Genomic DNA, 22553 nt, shown 5'->3' with positions numbered 1-22553 from the left:
CCCTCCCACATGAGCCCTTGATAGTTTATAAATGGGTATTTTGTTATATCTTGCCCTGGACGTCTCCCTTCATCCACTTTTCGGTTGTCTGTCCCCCAGGGAGGAGGTCACACACAGTTCCATGTAATCGGTTCCCTCTTTCCTACCCATTCTCCCTTTACCCTCCCTGTTTTGCCACTCACACCACTGGTCCTATAGGGCTCATCCGTCCTGGATTCCCTGTATTTTCAGTTCCTATCTGTACTAGTGTACCTCCTCTGGTCCAGCCAGTCTTGCAAGATAGAATTCGAGTCATGGTAGTGGGAGCGGGGAGGAAACCTTTAGGAATTAGAGGAAGGTTGTATTTCAGAGAAACCATTTTAATGCAATAAAGCAAGTATGAAGTAAAACTGAATTTCCTCTTCCAGAATGGAAAAGCACAACTCAGCATGCATCAGTCACTTCCTTCCGACATGATGTTTTCCTCTAGAGACTTATGCATGCTTTTGTTTTCAGTGACAATTTTTTAGACAATCTGTTGCTGAAGCATAGCACAACTACGTCCTCTTTTCCCTTTGGGACAATTTGAATACATACTTTTGATTATGAGTTGAAACCCACAGCTTTAAAGATCTGTCCTACACAATTTCAGTTATGTGGTGGCTGAATTTTGCTGTAGCATAAGGTGAGAGTATTGATGCTAGATAAGGAATTTAATCCATGAGAAATATTAACTCGGCAACTTTGAAATGCTAGATGTTGTGAGAAGATAGAAATGGTATAAGGAATAGCTCTTTAAAAGCTTGCAGGCATTTTTAAGGAATAAACACTAGGTACACAGAATAATTAGCAAACAAATGTGATATAATATGTCTATTTGCCTGGTGGAGACTACAAGGGCCACCGTACTTAGAAAAGGATCTAGAGAAAGGATCTCCAGGGATTGGGGTGTTTGGAGCATGTGTTAGTTCAGGTAGACTAGAGAAACAAATTCATAGACATTTATATGTGTATAGGAAAGAGCTTTATATACAAGAGCAATTGAATATTGACTAAACATCCCAGTCCAGTCCAGATCAAGTCCACCAGTCTGATATTAGCCCATATGTCTGATACCAATCTATAAATTTGTCTTCAGACTCACAAAATACATGAAATGATGCCGAATGCAGAAAGATCACAGGTTAGTAGGTAGGAAGCTTGTGGATCCAGGGGCATTGTAAGCATCTCAGTGCTGGCAGGGGGCTCCACGTGGCTTCTCTGGTTCCCAGGGCACGGGGTCTATCAGCCTAGTGCCATGTGTCCTGTCTGTAGAGTGTCTCTCAGGGAGTGAATCTTGTCAGTAGAGAGTCTCCAAGGAAGTGAACCGAGAGAGACAGAGAGAGAGAGAGAGTCTCCTGTCTCCAAGGAGGAAATACAGGAGTTCCCAGAATCCTCAGGAGAAGTCCAGGCCCATGCAGGGGCCTCATTGGCTATATACTGATTGACAGGCCAGACTCCACCCCTTCACTCATAATCCTTTGAAATGGACACATATTACATAACTACCACACGAGGTCAGCAAATTTATAGAACAAACACTACCATTGGCTAATAGATTTTAAAAAAACATGGATAATTATTTTATTCATAAGATTCCTGAATAAAAATTCCAAGATTAAATTTGATACCTCATCATATTTTAATGGAATAACTTCTTGCAGATGTTATAAGAAATGTAGAATCCTCACGTTAGTTAGTATGTCTTTCACTGTCCAATTAAAAATTTCCATCCAATATCAGGAACCTATTATACTTTATAAAAACAGATATTGGAGGGTCAAAAGAAACATTCCAAATGCAATATTTCGTTGTGATAAATACACCGGCTTAAATAGAGAAATATAAACAGATTTAACAGATGTCCCGGTACTTAGAGCTGTGAAGAAGAACTTCACTCATGAGGCCAAGAGACAGCTCAATGACTCCTTAATATTTAAATGAATTTCATTAAGGGAACAATGTTGAGAAATGCTGTTATACCAAGCCAAACCTGTGCAACTAGTCCATAGTACCCATATACTGTCAGCTCTTCAATGTAAGTCATAATTCTGATCATTAATTTAGATTCTACTGGGATTAGAAATCATTGATGGAACCAAGTCAATGCCTACTAAGTTGAACTTGTGTTTGGTTTAAATAGCTGTCTTGTCAGGTAATAGATTGTTGAGTGTAGACTAATATGGGATACTAACTTCTGGGATTATGGCTGTAGTTTCAGTGACAACAGTTGGTAGAACTACATTTTCCAATGGCCTTAGCATCAGGGGCCCTCCTGACATTGTGGTTAAGTTGCAACCCACAAGGTCTTCAGTTGAAGCCAACCTCTTACTCCAACGCTACAGGAGGAAGACAGGACTTTCTCTTCCCATCAACAGTTACAGTCTCGAAAACTTACAGGGGCAATTCTACCCTATCCTATCGAGTAGCGACGAATCAGTATTGACTTGATGACAGTAGGGTTTTTTTGTTGCTGTTGTTCTTTAAATTATTTTATGGGGGGCTCGTACAATTCTCATCACAATCCATCCATCCATCCATTGTGTCAAGCACACATGTACATTTGTTGCCCTCATCATTCTCAAAACATTTGCCTTCTACTTGAGCCCTTGATATCAGTTGCTCATTTCCCCCTCCCTCCATCATGGTGGTCAGGGAAAGGAAGGAGGCAAAGGAAAAGAGGGAGAGGAAGTATGTTTTGAGCCCAGTTGCCATTGTGCTAAATGTGATACACAGATTGGTTTATTCCGCTGCATCGAGTGGCTGTAGATGAAATGGTCATTGAAGTGGGGCATGAACTACCACACAGGGGTTTCCACAGTCGTCCCCTTTACTCTGACTTACTTGTATGTTACATGCGTTTTATTTTCTTCTTCATTGTGAAACGTCCATTTCAGTCACATTAAGAAGATTCTTGTGTGATAGCTCCTGCTTCAAATTTTCATTCTGCTAGCATCTTCAAGACCTTCTGTAGATCAACATCAGAAGTGTTAGCGATAAAGTTGAAGTGATAGTTATAGATCTCATTCCATCCAGAGAATATTTTCCTGGTTATATCTACGATCCTTTCTTTGTTCACTCTTCGACATACTTCTTTCAAGACAAGGAGATCAGTGACAGACGATGATTCACCTAGAGAATGAGGGCCAGTTGGGGTGATGGGTATGGCCAGTCAGAAGATATGGTTAATGGAGAAGGCAAGTGAGCAAAAGAAGGAATCCGTGCTATGTTTATATTTATGTTTGTGTTTGTGTTAGTGCTTGTGTTTGTGTTTGTGCTTGTGTATGTGGGGCGTGTGGGCTCCTGCATGCATGTGTGTGTGGGCTTGCATGAGTGTGTTTAAAACTAGGGCACTTCTGGTTTCCATCATTCTAAAACTCACGTATAATGAATCATAAGCAGGTTTGGTTTTAGCATTTTATTGTAAATTGGATGAAGTTTTACAGCGAAGTTTTGTTTTCTATTCAGCACTTTGTTTATGGTTCCTATCATTGATAACAATCCTTGCACTCTTGCATCTTACTCACTCTCTCTGTTTTGTTTTAATTTCACCTTTTGCCCCTAACCCTTCTGACCTTTGTCTTTGGATAGAACACTCCACTTTTTAATCACAAATTACTGTGTGTTACTTTGTATAAAGTGTGTGTATCTCCCTTGTGTTATTGTTCCTTTATTGAATGGTCTGAAAATTGGGTCAAAGGTTAAAGGGACAAGTTCATTTCCAGACCATAGTCGCAGGGGTTCTGCCAGTCATTGTTCAATCCGTATGCCTGGTCTTTTTTCATGATTTTGAGTTTTCTTCACCATTTTCCTAACCCTCTACCCAGGTCCTTTGACTACAATCCTCTTCAGAGTAGGTAGTAATGGTAGTGGGGCATCATGTGGGTCTTTGGGTCTCAGGCTTGTGGATACTGAGGTTTGCTTGATCCATTGTTTCCAAGCATCTTCCATGTATTCACTCAACTTTCATCCAGACAAGAAGAGACCAAAAGTTGCACCCTAGTTGGCTACAAATGAACTTTTAAGACCCCAGCCACTAAGGTAGAATATAGAATACCGTCTTTGTGGAATATCTTACACCAATTCAACTTGGTGTCCTCTGAGACTGTACCCTGAGCCGCCAGAACCCGTGATTCATTCCCTCAAGATGTTTAGTTATGTCTAACATGTGTTCAGACCTTTGCCCTTATACACAAGACTTCATTCTTTATATATTTGCAGCAATATTCAATACCTATGTCTAAATATTTCTGTCATATGTTTTTTCATAAATATGCTCACTTCCACATGCATTCAGCCTGCCTGACTACTCACATCATCACTTATAAATTAGTTATTACAGGGCTCTGTTTATAACAGTATTTACTTTTGTTGCCTTTAACTCTTACATGTCTCTCAATATCTTTCTTAAAGAGTTTTTTGAAATAGTGCAGGTAAACGAAGATAAAGGTTTTCAAGTAAAGTTTCAAAGTGATGTATTTTTGTTTACATTTAGTGTTTCAAACGGTAAGTATGGAAAATAGTAATGATAATAATAATGTAGCTGTTATTCACACTACTGTCAACAGTAATCAATGACCATGACGTGGAAATCATCTCTGCTCACTGATTTACTTCCAATCAAGGTCCTTTTATGGTATCTCACTTCTCACAAGTCTGCTGAAGATGATGGTATTAAGACACTCTTGATCGAAGACAATATAAACACAAATTACAATTCATCTAAAGAAAGGAAGGGAGGAAGGAAGAAAGGAGAAAAGGGAGGCGAAGGGGAAGGTAGCAAGGAAGGAAGACGGAAGGAGGAAGGAAGGGAGGAAGGAAGGAAGGGAGGAAGAAAAACACCTTTTGTAAATATCTGTATCAACTGACCTTCAGGAAGAGAATTACTAGATGGAGCACTGTGGACAGCCAGGAAGATCTCTGAATCTTCATTCTCAACCATATTCCCCCTATGTTTTTTTTTTTTAGGGGAGAGCGCGAATGCAGTCCCCCACTACCACAAATTATGCAGTCAAGTTTCCTGCATTTGGGGAAATCGCAGGGGTCAGCACACCTGCAGTACAATGGATAAGCCTCGCCCTGGGAAAACCACCTTTGTGATCATGGTATCTCCCTGCCAGGTACGTATCAACCATATTCCTTTTTGCAGATGTCCCTCAACTCTGTTTATTTCTGTTTCTCTTGAAATCGCTCTCTCTCTAAGCATATCTATTTCCCAGTCTTAATGGTGAACATTTACTGCTCAGCACAGATCCTGCACAAAGCTTCTCTCTTCTCTCTCTCTCTCTCTTTCTCCCTCTCTCCATCTCTCATTACCTGGAAAGATTTCAATTAAGATGATATAATTTCATTATATCTGATATAATGCATCTTGAATTAACTGTTGCCAAGTAAAGTCAGTATTTCTTAAAAATAAGTTAGAAGTTCCTAAACTACAGATTAATTTATCAAAATTTGCCTTGGTTTTAGTCATGAACACCTCAAATGCACTAAAGGGTTAAGGTTTCTCCCAAACCGGAGAGCTGGCATGTTCAGATAACATATTCATATGAGATAAATTATTTAGGATCTAGTACCGAGGAATATCTTAGATTTAGAACAAGCCAGAAGGAAATGCCATGGCATCCAGTTATTACTTATATTTTAGAAATAGCCCTGTGAACTTCTTAGCAGAAGTCCCTGTCTGCCTTAGGCTGGAGTTACTGTAAACAATAAAGGCAGTGGGTGAAATAAGATCCTTTTGCCGTTTGCTTCACTTTCAGAATTACAAAATAATTTAATAAGCATTAAAGAAATTTAAAAAACAACAACATGTATTACAGGCGATTTACAATGACTTTCTGTATAGGTAAATTGGAAAATTGAAAGTAAATTGTCTTCTCTGAGGGAAAAATGAAATAATACCAACTGGTAACCTAGTGGATAACTGTCAGTTCTCTTTGAGGATTCCTCTGAATTTCATTGAAATAAGAAGCTTAATATTAAGATAAAAAATTGTGCCTTGCTTCCCTTCACCCACTTTTCTGCTGCCCATCCCCCAGGGAGGAGGTTAGGCAGTGTAAGATAAGATACAATAATAATTTATAAATTATTAAGGGATCATGAGGGGGGGGGCATGGGGAGGGAAGGGAAGGGGTAAAAGGCAAATGAGGAGCTGATTCCAGGAACCCAAGCGGAAAGCAAATTTTGAGAATGATGAGGGCAACAAAGGTCTAAGTGGGCTTTACACAATTGACGTATGGGTGGATTGTGATAAGAGTTGTATGAGCCCCAATAAAATGACTTTTTAAAAATTGTGCCTTGCATACATAGTGATACCTGTACTTTAATTTGTATTTTAAATAGTTTATTTTAGAGGTGCCTAATTCTCAACCTAAGTAATGATGAATAATATTGTGTTGTTATTCGTGGCTGTGTTAGTCTGGGTAAACTAGGGAAACAAGTCCACAGAAACTCATCTGTATAAGAGAGAGAGTTTTATATCAAGGGTAAGTGTTCATTAAGAAAGTATCCCAACCCAGACCTGTCCAAGCCCACAAGTCCAACATTAGCCCATATGTCCAACACCAATCTACAAAGTCCTCCTCAATCTCACAAAACACACGCAATGACGCTGACTGCAGGAAGAAAGCCAAATCAGTGAACGTGTAAGCATCTCAGCACTGGCAGGGGTCTCCACACGGCTGCTCCAGCACCCAGGGGTGCATCAGGGTAGGTCCATGTGGCTTCTCCTCAGGGATGGCTTGCAGGAAGTGAGCCTTGCCAGCTGAAGCAGGGAACTGGCTAAGGCAGCTGCACCCTGGTCCGACCTTCAGAAAGCAAGAGACCCATGAGTTAGAAAGGTAAGGCTCACTGAGCCATTTATCTCTCCACCCTTCACTTAATCCCACAAGTGTTCATTGGCCAGGTTGGCACAATAAACCTTAACTATCTCGGTGGCTATCAAGATAATTTCAACTCATGGCAACTTCATGTGTGTAAAGCAGAACTGCTCTGTAGAATTCCCAAGACAGCAGACTTTCAGAAGTAAATCACAATGGGGTGTGTGTGTGTGTCTGTTTTTGTTGTTTACAGGAGCTGCTCAATCAATTCTGATTCATAGCGATGCTGTGTAGAATAGAATGAAATACTGCTCAGTCTGATACCATCCTCACAATTGTTGTGATGTGTGAACCCACTGCTGCAAACACTGTATCCATTCATATTGTTGAGGGTCTTCCTCTCTCACTGACCCTCTACTTCACCAACAATTTTGTCCTTTACGAGGGGTTGGTATGTGTTGACAACATATCCCAAGGATATGGGTTCAAACTGCCAACCACTCAGTTAGGAATTGAAGGCTGAACCATCCTTACCACTTGGGGATTCCAAAGACCACTTGTTGATGTTATTAAATGTCTTTGAGTCAGTTCCAACCCATTGTGACCTTACCCACAACGCAATGAAACACTGCCTGGCTCTGGACCATACTCACAATTGTTCCTTTGCATTAGTTATTAGGGGTCAATATATATTACCTATCTCATTATTTTCTTGTTCTTTGCATGTGATATATCTATTTAACTGGGGAACAAAACAGTAGACTTCTATGAAATGTGCTGCTTTGGCTTGAAACTGAAGGAATTCCAATGCAGTTGGTGGAGCTGAATTTTTGAGTTCTTGTTTAAGGAAGCCCTTCTTTATGATGGGTAATGCTGGTTTGGTGTTTTTTGTAGGGATCCAATGTGTCTATTTGTTTCTCTCCTGAGAATTAGAGTATTGGAAGCCTGGACTGAAGGTAATCAAACATACCGTACATTAGAACAAGTCACTGTAGTGTTTTAACTATTTCTCACCCAGGCAATGACTTACTGTTTGACAAGGTTAGCTGTCAGCTCTTTGATGTCTTAATAGAAAAGTGGGAAGTTCATACTAAGTCCCATCTGAGATAGGTGTACTTAGGGAGTAACTAGACTAAAGTAGGCAGAAAGATAAAAACCATGTTGATGTTTGTGGGGTCCCACTTGAAATTTGTGGAGCTGTGATTCTTTGGTTGAATGTATCTGGAAAATTGCGTTCAATTCTTAAGGGACACGCCTCTCATGGCTCATGATATAACTCTTGGATTCATAAAAATGACGTGAATGTCTTCTCAGATCTGGATTTGCATCTCTATTTTTCAAGCAAAGGAACTCTAACACAAAGACACGTGTCAGTGCTGCACATGAGCAGGAATGTCAAGGTCAGCATCCAATGACCATTTGCCCATGCCCACCCGGCTCTTAACATCTTACTATCAGCCCTATGGCTTTTCTAGAAAGAGAATATGTAATTATTTTTGTCCTGCAAGGATATGAGGGACAGTTCCAGCTTCATTTCACATGCAATCCTGGGACTAGGTCCCAGTATATGGATTCAGTGCTGACTAATTTAGGTGTACAGTGAACCCTCGTTGATCGCGGTTAATCGGTTCTAGACCCTACCGTGATAAATGAAATTCCGCGAAGTAGGATTCCTTATTTGTAAATCAAATATTTTCGTAGTTAGAGCATAGAGGACATGAAAAAACACCCTTTAGTCACCATTACACTCGTATTACCCAATTTATTAAACAAAAAAGGGAAAATACAGTAAAACATTTTGGACTTTACAATTATCATTTATTATTTATTATATTATTTATAGCAGCAAGCGTGTACAGTATGAGCCAATCAGTGGCAGTAATGACAGAGCATGCGCTGTTATGCAAAAACCGTGATAGAGTGAAGCCTCAGAAGTCGAAGCGCGAAGTGGGGAGGGTTCACTGTATATGATGGAGAACGAAGGTGAGGCTTGTTAGCCAGTGGATTCCACATTAAGTTATGAGAGCCCCTTGAACATTCTCATTTGTTTTACAGTTGCCTTCCCATTTTTTTTAGAATAATGCAGATTACCAAATGATATGTATTTAGCAAATGTGTGTTAAGTGCACTTTATGTGACAGGCATGATCCTGGTATCTGATTGAATCAACATAGTGAGGTTTGGAGACTAAAACATGAGTCTAATACAATGGATTTACATTTTAGTAATCACGGCAGGCGCACAGGTTTGTGAGATTATTTAATCTGTCTACAGAGTATGGTTGGCATACACCACTGACAGCTATTTTCACAAACTGCTGTCTCACCCCTTCTATTTCCACTCTAATTTTGTAGTCAACTCATCCAGAACCACTGACCTGGACTTTCTCGTTGTTCCATCAGGGACCTTGTCCTTTCAGTGACAGTGGAGCAGATTATTTGTAAAAGCAGACTTTCAACTCAACTTCCAACTCCACTAATGACGAGTTATGTGATCTTTAACATCTGTGTGTCTCAATACCTTTGGTTTCTTGTGGGGATAATTAAAATAGGTCAGAGGGTTTTTCTTGTGAGGATTAAGCAAATTCATATGCATACAACACTAAGAGTAGTTTATCCTTGTTATTATTTTCACAAATATAAGATGTAGAACTTTTACAGATATTTTCAGGGGACAAAATTCAATGTACAACAAAGAATCGCTACTTGCTTTAGTTTTCTTTGGATGCCTTAACAAAATCTCACAAAGTGAAGTTTTTAGACAACAGAATATCCCCCTTGATATTTCTACAAGCTGGAAGTCTAAACCAGGGTTTTAGGCATGCCATTTCCTTTGGAGGGATTTGAGGGGAGAATTGTTCTATGTCTCTGTCATGGAACAGCTACTAACAACTACCAGAAATTCTTGATATTTCTTTGCTGCTAGAAGGTGGATGTTGTTTGCCCCTGGTGTGTGACTCTATTTCCCTGTCTGTCCTTATGTATAAAGTACTGAGATAGTTAAGGTTTATTGTGCCAATCTGCCCGATAAACACATGTGGGATTAATTGAAGGCCGGAGAGATAAATGGCTCAGTGAGCCTCGCCTTTCTAGTTCTCAGGTCTCTTGCTCTCTGATGGTTGGACCAGGGTACAGCTGCTATAGCCAGTCCCCTGCTTCAGCTTGCAAGGCTCACTTCCTGCAAGACATCCCCAAGGAGAAGCCACATGGACCTACCCTGATGCACCCCTGGGTGCTGGAGCAGCCGTGTGGAGACCCCTGCCAGATGCTTGCACACTCACTGATTCAGCTTTCTCCCTGCAGTTGGAATCATTGTATGTATCTTGTGAGATTGAGGAGGACTTTGTAGATTGGTGTCGGACATGTGGGCTAATGTTGGACTTAAAGGCTTGGACAGGTCTGGGTTGGGATGCTTTCTTAATGTACACTTACCCTTGATATAAAACTCTCTCTCTTATACAGAGGAGTTTCTGTAGATTTGTACCTAGTTTACCCAGACTAACAAAAGTACCATTCAAAAACAATTAGGATTAGGATCCAACTTACTCTGGAATTATTCAAATCATAACATCTGGATGGAAAATCCTACTACCCCAAAGAGTTTACATCAAATGGTACAACCGTTAGAACTACAACATATCTTGGGGGGAGATGCAATTTAATCCATAGAAGTTCTGCGTGGGTGCTGATTTTTAACCCAATCAAGACTTCCAGCTGGCCATGCATGAGGGTGTGCTAAGTTTTGCTTAAGTAAATGCAAAGTCCCATTTCAACAGTCTACACTTTGAGGCATTTTGAGGAAGAGGAGATGATTTTGAACTGTTCTTTGCTTGCTGAGTTGGTACAGTCATCTCTCTTTAATGCTTTATTGATCAGAAATGTGTGCAGGCACTCTGCTTGCAGATCCTCTTAGAGTCCACATGGTATTGATGTCTGATTGCAAAGACGGCTCTACAAGCTATTTCTTTTCTTCATAGGATTTGCCTAATAGCATGAGACTATTGATCTATTTACCGTATTTGGCCCCTGGCAATGGCTAATGCTAGAAAAGCCAAGTAAATAAAGTAATCTGCTAAGAGAGTTGGAAGAAAAAAAGAATATTGTTCTTGGCTGAGGAGAGCTTATAGGCATCTCCCCATTTTTTTTAAGGTAGCCTCTGAAGATTAACCATGTTTTATATCATAATCTATCTCTTGTATTTTCAAGTGATATTTTTCCCTTAAATATGTTTTCTTCTCATTTGTGTAGATAGCATTCAAGGCATCTTCAGATGAGTTTAAGAAGGTAATGAGTAATTCTGCTTCATCTATGTTAAAGCTAGAGCCATAGAAATGAATCATATTTTATAATAGAGAAAAGACATATATGTATATATATATGTATACATACAAACACACACACACACAGGGGTAAAAGAGTCACTAAAAGAGACTCACAGGCTCCTTGCTAACAATTTTGTTTTTGTTTTTTAATCATTTTATTAGGGGCTCTTACAGGCATTATAACAATCCGTAATTCAATCAGATCAAGCACAAGTTTACAATTGCTACCACCATCAGTTTCAAAACATTTTCTTTCTTCTTGAACATTTTGATATAAGCTCCCCTTTATCCCTTCCCTCCCCCACCAACCCTCCAAGCACCCTTATTTTATATATATACATATTTCTTTTTTTCATATCTTACACCATCCAATTTATCCACTCACATGAAATTTTGTTTTTCATTCCCCTTAAATGGGGTCATACCGTCATCATTGCGTTCAGCTCTCCCTTTCCCCCTTCCCCCTCCTCTCTTCACACACCCTCAGGGAATCATTACTCCTGTTACTATTTCTGAAGGATTATCTGTCTTGGCTTTCATGCATCAAATGCTCTTAATTATACAAATGAACATACACAGGTCTAACAAAACCAATGAGATAAAACTAGGAGCATAATAGTAAGGGGAGGAAATATTAAAGAACTAGTGGATAGTTATGAGTTTCATCAGTACTATTCCTCTCTCTAGGTTTATGATCCCTTCTGTGAGGGACTGTCCAATTATCTTACAGGTGGGTTTTGAGTCTCCACTCTGTCCACACTCCTTCACATCTATTGGATTGCTTGTTTTGAACTTCTGATACCTATCCCTGTCAATACAAGCTGGTGTGTTTATTCCATGTGGGCTTTGTTGCTTCTCTGCTAGATGGCTGCTTGTTTAACTTCAAGTCTTTAAGACCCTAGACACTATATCTTTTAATAGCCAGGCACCATCAGCTTTCTTCAATACATTTGCTTATGCATTCATTTTTCCTTCACCAATTGTGTCAGGAAGCTGAGTATCATACAGTGCCACTTTATTAGGACAAACAGTTCCTGTATTGAAGTAAGATGTTAGTAGAAACCCAAAGTCCACCTGTTTCCTTGTTGTATTTACATATATATATACATACATAGAAAAACATACCTATATTTATATATTTACATATCTGCATCTCTATATTTATGCCTATATATACAATTTTTACTTTGTTCTTTCCTCTTTTTCTTTCCCCTTGCTCCACTGTCATGTTCACCCACCCTTGAACTCTCAGTAATTCCTGTCTGATACATTTCAAGTGATCAAACAGGACCAGGAACACTACACCCTCCTCACCGTCAATTTTAGAACCCTTGCTATTCCCCTGTCCCTGTTGTTATTGGCTCACCGCTCACTTTCCCTTACCTCCTCCCTTCCAATCCCCCCCCCCACACACACACACACACTCCCAACCATCAGTCCCATTCCTTAGCTGTCTCCTTGGGATTGCTTATCCTGCCTATTTTATATAGATAGACACTGAAAGAAAGAAAAAAAGACCATACAAATAGGTCCAAGCCTAACTGTTACCCTGACCTAGAGTAGATTGGCATCTCTCTGTTAAATTGTGAGCAGGACTGGTTATAATCCATCAATCCAGTCCCCTTTTCTTTCAGGGATCCATATCCCAGGACCTGCTTACCTACAGCACCTAAACCCTTTTATTCCTCAGCATTTGTGACTGAAAGGTGCACCTCCTACAAGACCCCATTGCTCTTCCAGACCACTTTATGTTTTCTTTGTTTTTAATGGTCTTTTTCTTGCTTCATGTATAATTTTCTTGATATTATCCCATAGCTCATCAGGTCTTCTGTCATTAGAATTTAATGTATCAAATCTGTTCTGGAGATGCTCTTAAAATTCATGTGGTATGCGAGGGGGTACTAAGCTGGAGACTTTTATTAATTCCTGTTGCTACCAGACTGACAAACCAGGAAGGTCATAGACTGGTAGAGGCAGAAGCAGATGGATCCAAGGCTGACAAGTCATATGGCAGGCCACTGAGAGTTCCCAGACGAGGCAAGTAATATGGCAGGTGACTGGACCCACGTCTATAGAGCTGTAGATTAATTCAACAGATTTAGGATCTACACAAAGTCTTTCCAAAGAGTCTGCTTAAATAGAAAGAGGTCCCATCCTGAAGGAATGTTCCTTTCAATTGCGCTCTATGCTAATCTCCCTGCAATCACTTGGCTCAGCCACTCACAGCCGAGTTCACCATTGAGTTGATTATATTCTGTTAAATTACATCATGAGAGAGGCTACAAATGTCAAATTACTAAGAATAGCAGCCCAGCACCTAGACTCAAAACGTAAATAGCACATTGGATAACCCTTTTCAGTAGAGATGAATGTTCTGGAAGATTTAAAATAAATATGAATAAAATAATAAACTGAGCAAGTTTAATTTTAGAACTCTGCTCTGTAAGCATGCTACCCCACCCACTCTGCCCCAAATACTTCATTCTAACGTGGTTTCACTTTCAGTGTTCCTCAAGACCCGTAGCTGTTGTGTTTTGCGAATACACATTCTCAATTGTTTTTAGATGTACTTTCAACTCCTTTTCATTCAATGACTCTTATTCTTTGGTTTTGAGAAATAAAATAACATAGGAAAGTACCAAGGATAATACGTTAAAGAAATATGTAACCAATACCCTTTCATGTACAATCCTTAATAACTGTGTATTCTTTAATTATATAAATAAATAAACTTAATCTGTTATTTTGTTTTAGTTGCAGTCAAAATGATTTTTAAACCATAGTGACCCAAAGTACAACAGAAGGAAATGCTTTCTAATTCTGCTCCATCCTAACAATTGTATTAGGTTGAGCTACTCTGCCAATTCATCTTGCTAGGCATGATATTCTTTATTGATGTGCCCTTTATCTCCCACACCTATCTTCACAGAGAGTCTTCTATTATGGTAAATTTAGTATGGATCTTTCTAAGCTCATTGGTTAATATGCTATGCTTATATTTGTATTCACATAGGGTGTAGTCATTTTTCATGTACTACTTAAATTTTCACGTAAATAGTGAGATGGTGTATATCTCTCAAAAATCTAATTTTATAATACAATATATTTTTTCAGATCAATGAATTCCAGTATATATATATATATATATATGTATATAGATAATTATATAGATAATTCTCTTTAATTGCTGTCATCTGTAATTTGAATATTTCATATTCCATATATTTAGTCCCCTAACAGAAATGATGCAAGTTGTTAACAATTTGTCATTTTTATAAGTAATGCTGCACTGAATACTCTTAAGATATCTCTCTAAACACATGGATATTATTTTCTCCAGAGGTTGTGTAGCAATATTGAATTAGTAGGTGTAGGTACCGATTGTTTTCAATTCTACTAGCTCTGCTAACTTGTCTTCAGTTATTCCAAAATTTACATCCCGGTTTATCCTGGTGTTTCTCCCATGGTAACTGAAGAATAGCATTTTATGTGTTACTTTTCTTCATCCAATTAGATTATTGAGTTAGTGTATCAAAACACTGTTTTAGTTTATACAGTATCCTGATTACACATTGAGTACCCTTTAAGACATTTATTCGGCATCTTATTCTTCTCTTATGTGAATTATATGTCCATTTTCTTTACCCTGTTCTGTATTTCCCCCCTAAATACTACTCTCTTCTTTCTACCACGTATCTATAAATTTGTCATTCTGTGGTGGCTGCTGTGTTGCTGTGATGTAGAAGCTGTGCTACTATAATACCCACAGAATGACCCAAGGTCAACATGTTTCAGCAGAGCGGTCAGACTTTGAACAAAGTAGGAAGGAAGAATGGGTTGTTTACTTAGCCACTGACATGGCAGGATAGTCTAATATAGGGCAGGAAATTCTAATATAGGGCAGGATAGTCTAATATAGGGCAGGAAAGTCTAATATAGGGCAGGATAGTCTAATATAGGGCAGGAAAGTCTAATATAGGGCAGGATAGTCTAATATAGGGCAGGATAGTCTAATATAGGGCAGGATAGTCTAAGATAGGGCAGGATAGTCTAAGATAGGGCAGGATAGTCTAAGATAGGGCAGGATAGTCTAATATAGGGCAGGATAGTCTAATATAGGGCAGGATAGTCTAACATAGGGCAGGGTAGTCTAACATATGGCAGGATAGTCTAATATATGGCAGGATAGTCTAATATATGGCAGGATAGTCTAATATAGGGCAGGGTAGTCTAATACATCTTCTAATGGTGTCGAATATAGGGCTCAAAGACGAGCACGTTGACTTGAAAGCCACTCCAAAGACAACTTGGGAACAGCCGTCTCCTCCAGTAAAGTCAACCTTCATGAAGGGGATGGAATAAAGCTTGTAGGACCTTCATTTGCTGGTGAGCACACCTCAAAAGGAGAAGAAGCAGCTGAAAGCACCCATTAAGAAGCACAACATGGAATGTACTAGGGATAAATCTAAAGAAATGAAAGTCATCAAACAAGAAGGGGCTACATAAAGAGTAACGTCGCCGGCATTAGTAAGCTGAAATGGACAGGTATTGATCAGTGTGAGTCAGAAAACCATAAGGTCTAAGAACTGGGAATGAAAAAGTCAAGAAGAATGGTCTCATATTCCTTAACAATAAGAAAGTACAGTGCTGTGATAGGATAATATCTTTATGCCTGCAAAGGATCTCAGTTGATACAATGACTATTCACATTTATGCACCAACAATTAAGTCCAATGATGGAGAAATCAAAGAATTGTATGAAATTCCTCAGTCTGAAATACATCAGACATTCGATCAGAATGCGGTGATCATTACTAGTGATTGTAATGCAAAAGTTAAAGCCCATTGAGACGCATATGGGAAATATGGCCTTGGTTATCGAAAGGAATCCAGGGATTGTGTTACATAATCTTGCAAGACAAACAACATTTTCGTTGTAAATATTATTTTTCAAACATATGAGCAGGAAGTATATGCATAGATAAAAGCTGACATCGGTGGGAAGAGACCATGGAAAAGCTTAATAGCATCAGTCAAACAAGGACTGTGGGACAGACCATCGATTGTTCCTAGGTAAATGCAAGCTGAAACTGGAGAAAATGAAAATAAGCCCACGGGATCCAACATACGACGGTGAGTAGATCCCAATTTAGAAAGACCGATTGTGGCCAGATTTGACAAATTGCACAATAATGATTCTTCGTCCCTGACAAGTTGCAAGAATGACGTGAAGAGAGCAAAGTGTCATTGAAACCCAGGAAGGGAAGCACCAGGTGGCCATCAGGAGGACACTGAAATGTGTACTTTAATGTACAGTAGCTCAGGTGAACTGAAGAAATGATGAAGGAAAAGTGCTGAGCAGAAAATTCCCAAGGGCAGCACAAAAGCATAACGTTTAATAATGAAATATCCAAATACTGAGTTATCAAACCGAAGGGGACGAACATGTTGATATATCTCAATATGAAAGAACCGAAGGGGGAGAAATTCATGCCTCAATTTACACTATTGGAAGTTTCAATGGGAAAAATATTGGCTGATGCAGGAATCATCAAAATACAATGGAAGGAATACATAGAGTCACTGTAACAAAAGCATGTTCTTTTTCTCTCTGTCCTGTTTGCGGACATCTTTGACTGCTCTCTCTGCGGTTCATTCAGGCTTCAGACATTTGATGGGGCTCATAGAAGGTGTGAAAGAGTTAGCCTGTTGCTAATAAAATGATGGAAATGTAACATAGTTGCAATGTGGTCTGTTGAGATCTAGGTCATTAAATGGGACCTCAGGATATAACATCCCTTTCCTTGTAATAATAAATGGAAAGAAACACTAAAAATAAATTGATTTAAACCTAATCAACAAGGATGCTTTAATTCAGGCAAGGGGAAGCAGGATCATGTAGATAAGCATGGGGGATGAAACCGTAGGGAGACAGCTCCTGAAATAACGATAATATTTATTGATCGTCTATTTCCATTAGTGTGTAGTGGTTAGGTGTTGGGCTGTGGTCCACATGGTTGGGCAGTTTGAAAGGGCCAGATGCTCCACGGGAGAAATACTGGACTTCCTACTCCCATAAACAATTCTCTGTCATTGCCATCAAGGCTGTGCTGACTCACAGTGGCCCCCTGTGGCTTTCTGAGACTATAGCTGTTGAGGGAGTAGAAAGCCCAGTCTTCCCCCCAGGGAGAGCCTGGTGGTTTCAAACTGCTGAACAGGCAGATCGCAGCCCAACGCTTAACCTCTACACCACCAGGGCTCCTCCATGAGCAATTACAGTCTTGGAATACCCACTGGGGTCACTTGAGTCAGCTTTGACTTGATACCAGGGAACATTTCCATTGGAGAAAATGTCGACTGTTGCCAGTGAACCTGGCTCCCTTTGCTCCATTGTTAGAAGGTTCTCTGACCATTGTAAAATGTCAGAATTATCTCCTGGGCCTGTTGCAAAACCTGTTCCTTGCTTCCAACCCCCAACCTGCCACAAAGTTGGGGATATCGAATTTGCTTGATTTTCAGTGACTCTCGAAGAGGTTTGGAGGTAGAAATCCCATTGTTTCTGTCAGCACTTGCAGGAATAAACTTGGAATGTCTCAAATCAACCTCTTCTCTGGCTAAAGCAGTGACAGGTACCTCAGACCCTTGTCTGCTGGCAACAGAGATCATTCTATTTTTCAAAGAGCACTGGGCTACATTATCCCATTGTGAACCGTAAGATCAGGAGTTGAAATCTACCAAGTCCTGTGCGGCGAAAAAGGAAGCTTTCTCTCCCTGTAAAGACTCCTAGCCTAGGAAACACAGAGCCGTAGTTCTATCTTGTTCTATAAAGTCATTATGAATTAGAATACACTCGAAGGCAATGAATATTACATGACATAATAATGCACTGTCCCTGTATGCTGTTGTTGGGTTGCTCATGCACGTTTGGGATGGTCTCACCCAGAGCAGTGGGGGGGATAGGTGACAATCTCTTTTGTGTTTAGACAAGTGTTACTCTTTAGTGAGATAGAAAACTCTTCTCTATTCATGCAGTAGGAGCTGCTATTCATTCACAAAGGATCCTTTAGAATATCCGTGGCCACCTCTGTTAGGCCAGGTTGGCTAGAGAAACAAATCCAGAGACACTCATATATGTAAGAGAGTCCAGTTTTTACCTGATAACACATGCCTGTTTGTAAATCGAACTGTTTCAATATTATGAAGAAGTAGTTAAAGTGATTCATTGTGATAGATTTTTCTATGTCTATATCAACCTTAGAATTTAGATGAAAGACATGAATTAAATATTACAGATCATGTTTCACACGTAACCAAAGAGGGGATTTAAAAAGAAAAACCAATCGTTCTTTTGCTCAGTCTTAGCGAGCTGAGCTATACAATTGACTAGGTTTCATTCTAGTGTTTTCATAACAGCCTAACTGGAAATAGCCCAGGTGGCACAGTGAATCAAGTGCTTGGCTGCTTATGAAAATGTCCACAGTTCAAGCCAATGGCCACTTTCCAACGGAGTATGTAGTCTGCTTCCATTTAGGGTGGAAGTCTCAGAAACCTTGGGAAGCAGTTGCTACTCTGTCCTATGAGGTCATTACGAGCCGGAATCAACTTAATGACCAGGCTTTCAAAAATAAAAATGCATACATTTTCAAAGCATATGAGAACTACATTTAGATAAATAAGTGAGGAAAAACTTAAAACGTATTAAAGTTCATTTCAGAAGTACCTTTTGACATCACAAGATAATGTTAAGATCTTTAAAATTGAAGTTACAAATGTTTGTCATCATTTAAAGTTCATATACTTGTTTTAAACAAATGATTTACTTATAGTCAGGTCTGCTAAATAAGGTTGTCATAATGAACAGCCTTATCCTCAGGCAGAGCACATTGGAAAGTGGATTATCTCTACCCTCCTCTCCCCACCCCCACCCCCAGCCAAGTATTGTCACTTTGGGACTTGCCTAGGTGGGGCCCAGATGGGTATCATCTGACTGGGTTCTCGTCATTATGTAATGCCCTGACTGCCTTGGACAGAATCCCGAACCAATCTTGCAAAGTGTTCTAACCTAAGGTCTGTGTCCCAGTCAGAATCATTTTCTCACTGCTGTCGTCCCACCGAAAATCGTCACCAATTAGGCTTTGGGGTTAATATCCTCCCTGCCCCCCATGTCCTTTGAAAGCCCCTCAATCTCAGCAAACCTAGAATGCTATTGTGGCATTGTAACATTTAAGAAAGGTTCAGACTGAATTAACGTTCTCCTTGCGCTGTGTTTGAGACGATGAGTTGAACTCAATTTGACGGCAGTTCCCCAGCCCCCATTATTCGTTTTTTTTTCATTTTGCAACGTAGAATCAAAAGGCCACAGCTAGCAGAACGATCTGTTCTCAGAAGGTTCTAGTCTTTCTTGCCCACTGAAAAGAACTAACTTCTCTAAATATTGCTTTGCAACATTACTATTGTCCTCTAATTAACCCACTATCTTCTTATCCAGGTTTCCATGACTCTCCATACTCCTTACATGCCCTACTTGCTTCGCTGGCTTCAAAGAGGATCACCAAAAACTTGCTGTTGACTTCATTCCGACTCAGGGTGACCCCAGGTGTTTCTGAGCAAAACTGTGCTCTATCGGGTTTTCCATGGCTGCCATCTTTCCAAAGTAGATCACCAGTCAGCGTCTGTATTAGTCTGGGTACGTTAGAGAAACAAACCCACAGAAACTCATGTATAAGAGAGAGTTTTATATAAAGGCTAAATACACATCAAGAAAACATCCCAAATCAGTGCTGCCCAAGCCCACAAGTCCAACATTAACCTATATGTCCGACACCAATTCACAAAGTCTTCCTCCATCTCACAAAACGGACGCAATGATGCCACTTGCAGGCGGAAAGTCAATGAAAAGGTAATCATCTCAGCACTGGCAGGGGTCTCCACATGGCTGCTCCAGCACCCAGGGCTGCATCGGGGTGGGTCCATGTGGCCCTTCCTCAGGAATGTCTTGCAGGAAGTGAGCCTTGCCAGCTGAAGCAGGGAACTGGCTAAGGCAGCTGCACCCTGATCCAACCATCAGAAAGCAAAAGACCCAAGAACTCAAAAGGCGAGGCTTACTGAGCCATTTATCCCTCCACCCTTCAATTAACTGCACATGTGTTTATTGGCCAGGTTGGCACAATAAACTAACTGCCTCAATATCTTTCTGCTCTTTTTAAATTGAAGATGACTGGCTTCGAATCTGCTTGAGTTACGTTTTATTTGGAGCAAAGCAATACGAAGGCACATTACTTAAACTCAATGTTTCCACTATCAGAGGTGCTCATGTAATTTTGGGTCAATTAACATCAGATTGACAATTTTCTTGATAATGCAAATTTAAAGATTCATATTTTATGAAAAAACATATGTTGCAGAGTAAATGAACTATATTACACACTCCATGGGTATTGTACTCAAGACAGAAAGTTACATTCCGAATAAGATAGGTTTTGAAATTCCTGCTTTCTCTCACTAAATAAGATGCAGAGCTTGATACGATCTAAATGAGGCTCTTCTTCAAATGCATCGACTCATCAGTGCTCTTTGTTCATTGATCACTTGTGTTTTTAGGGTTTCAAATTCTCTATTTCACTTATTGTCTCAGATAAAATTTATCATTTTTTAAAATTTAATTTATCATTTTTTATAAACAATATCATTTGAGAATTTATAGTACTCAGATCAAGATACTTCTCTTTTAAGGTTAATTCATAAAAATATTATAAACTCAAATGTTGCTTTCCATTTAATGAGTTGAAATATCATGTTTATAATTTTAATTTAATCTATATATACTGTCATGTCTTTGGTTAATTTTAACCTAGTACAAATATTTTTAAAGCAATTTATATATTGAGGAATCCCATACTTATAGTTTTGTTTCTTTCTTAAATGTATGCTCATACATCCAATTACCTTTTGGACATTTGGATGTCTAATAGGCAGTTCACATGACACATTGAAGCATTCTTAAATGATACCTCCATCCTCCCTTCCTTCTTTTGCTGTCTTGATAACAGGTATCACAATTCATTATGTTACTAAAATTTAAACGTTCCAAATAACGTCCTTTTATGTATTGACATAATACACATCTATTCTACTGCCCAGTCCTATGAGTTCCTGTAACATTTATTGTGAATCCATATGTTTTTCACTAGTTCCACTGTCTTCAAGTCCAAACTACATTTATCTCTTATCTCCTAACTAAGCTTCCTGTCACTCTTGCTATTTTGTAGTCAATTTACACAAAAGGATCCAGGGTGATCTTTTTAAAGCACATGGAGAACCCATTTCCCTTTTACCATTGCTATCCATGAAATTTTCAAGCAAAGATAGAAGAATTTTAGAGCAATGAACAACATAGAAGAAAAACAACCAGCATGCTCCTTAGGAGATAGGATGGTGAGACTTCAGAGCTCTTACACACCCTTAGGAAAGTCCAAGTGCTAAAAAATAGATAGTTGGTATAATAGAGGGTCAGGGACAATGAGGGAAAACAAAAATACCAACAATCATTAAAACAGCACAGTAGCAGGTGCTACTTATAGGGTCCCATGAGACAGAAGTCACTTGTGGCACTAATGACAACGCTTTTACATGTCATGTGCCTGTCATGCTATCTCACAGCCCTCAGAATAGAATCCCTAAATTTTAAACCCTTTACAGTGCGACTACATGCGCAGTTCTACCAAAAGAAAAGAGAAGAAAAATCCCGGATGTCCACTCCTACTCACAACTTTACTTACTGCTAAAGCAAAACAAGTCTTCAAGCCTGTCCTCCCACCTGCCAGTGTACTTTTCCTTGCATCATATTTTTGGTTTGTAGCTCTTCTTCCTACCATGAGCCATCCCCAAATATTACAAACCTTCATTCAGGTGATTGCTTAAATGAGATCTCACCAACGAAGCACTTCTTGGTGACGGATGCTAAAGTTGCTCTCAGTCCTGTGGCCTTGATATTATTATTATTATTATATTCACTGCAAATAACATTTTATTTTATTTGTCATTAGCCATGAATTTTTGTCCTCACATGAATGCTGCTTAGTGCCATTATCCAAACACGGGCCATTTATATCCACAATTCACTTCTCTAGTAACAAAAATAATGTTTGTGATTTACGTAAGTGAAGATTTAACACTAAGATGCAATTGACCATCTATGATATCTGATGATTTATAAACAGCAAGGTCGGAGAGATGTATTTTTGTGTTTTTTTTTAACATTTTATTAGGGGCTCATACAACTGTTATCCCAATCCACACACACATCAATTGTGTAAAGCACATTTGTACATCGTTTCTCAAAACATTTTCTCTCCACTTAAACCCCCGACATTAGGTCCTCATTTTCCCCTCCC

General features: G+C 39.3%; 1 non-coding gene across 1 annotated transcript; it reads right to left on the bottom strand.

Annotated features, from left to right (window-relative positions):
- Nucleotides 1–4983: 4983 nt before the first annotated feature.
- Nucleotides 4984–5146, bottom strand: LOC115869379. The gene has a single exon (XR_004046155.1). It is a non-coding gene; the product is annotated as a U1 spliceosomal RNA (small nuclear RNA).
- Between the last annotated feature and the right edge of the window lie 17407 nt (nucleotides 5147–22553).

This window comes from Echinops telfairi, unplaced genomic scaffold (genome assembly GCF_000313985.2).
Source record: "Echinops telfairi isolate 266 unplaced genomic scaffold, ASM31398v2 ScPeMD7_24;HRSCAF=84, whole genome shotgun sequence".
Taxonomy (NCBI): domain Eukaryota; kingdom Metazoa; phylum Chordata; class Mammalia; order Afrosoricida; family Tenrecidae; genus Echinops; species Echinops telfairi.
Note: the sequence above shows the minus strand (reverse complement) of the source record. Positions and strands in the feature narration are given on the sequence as shown.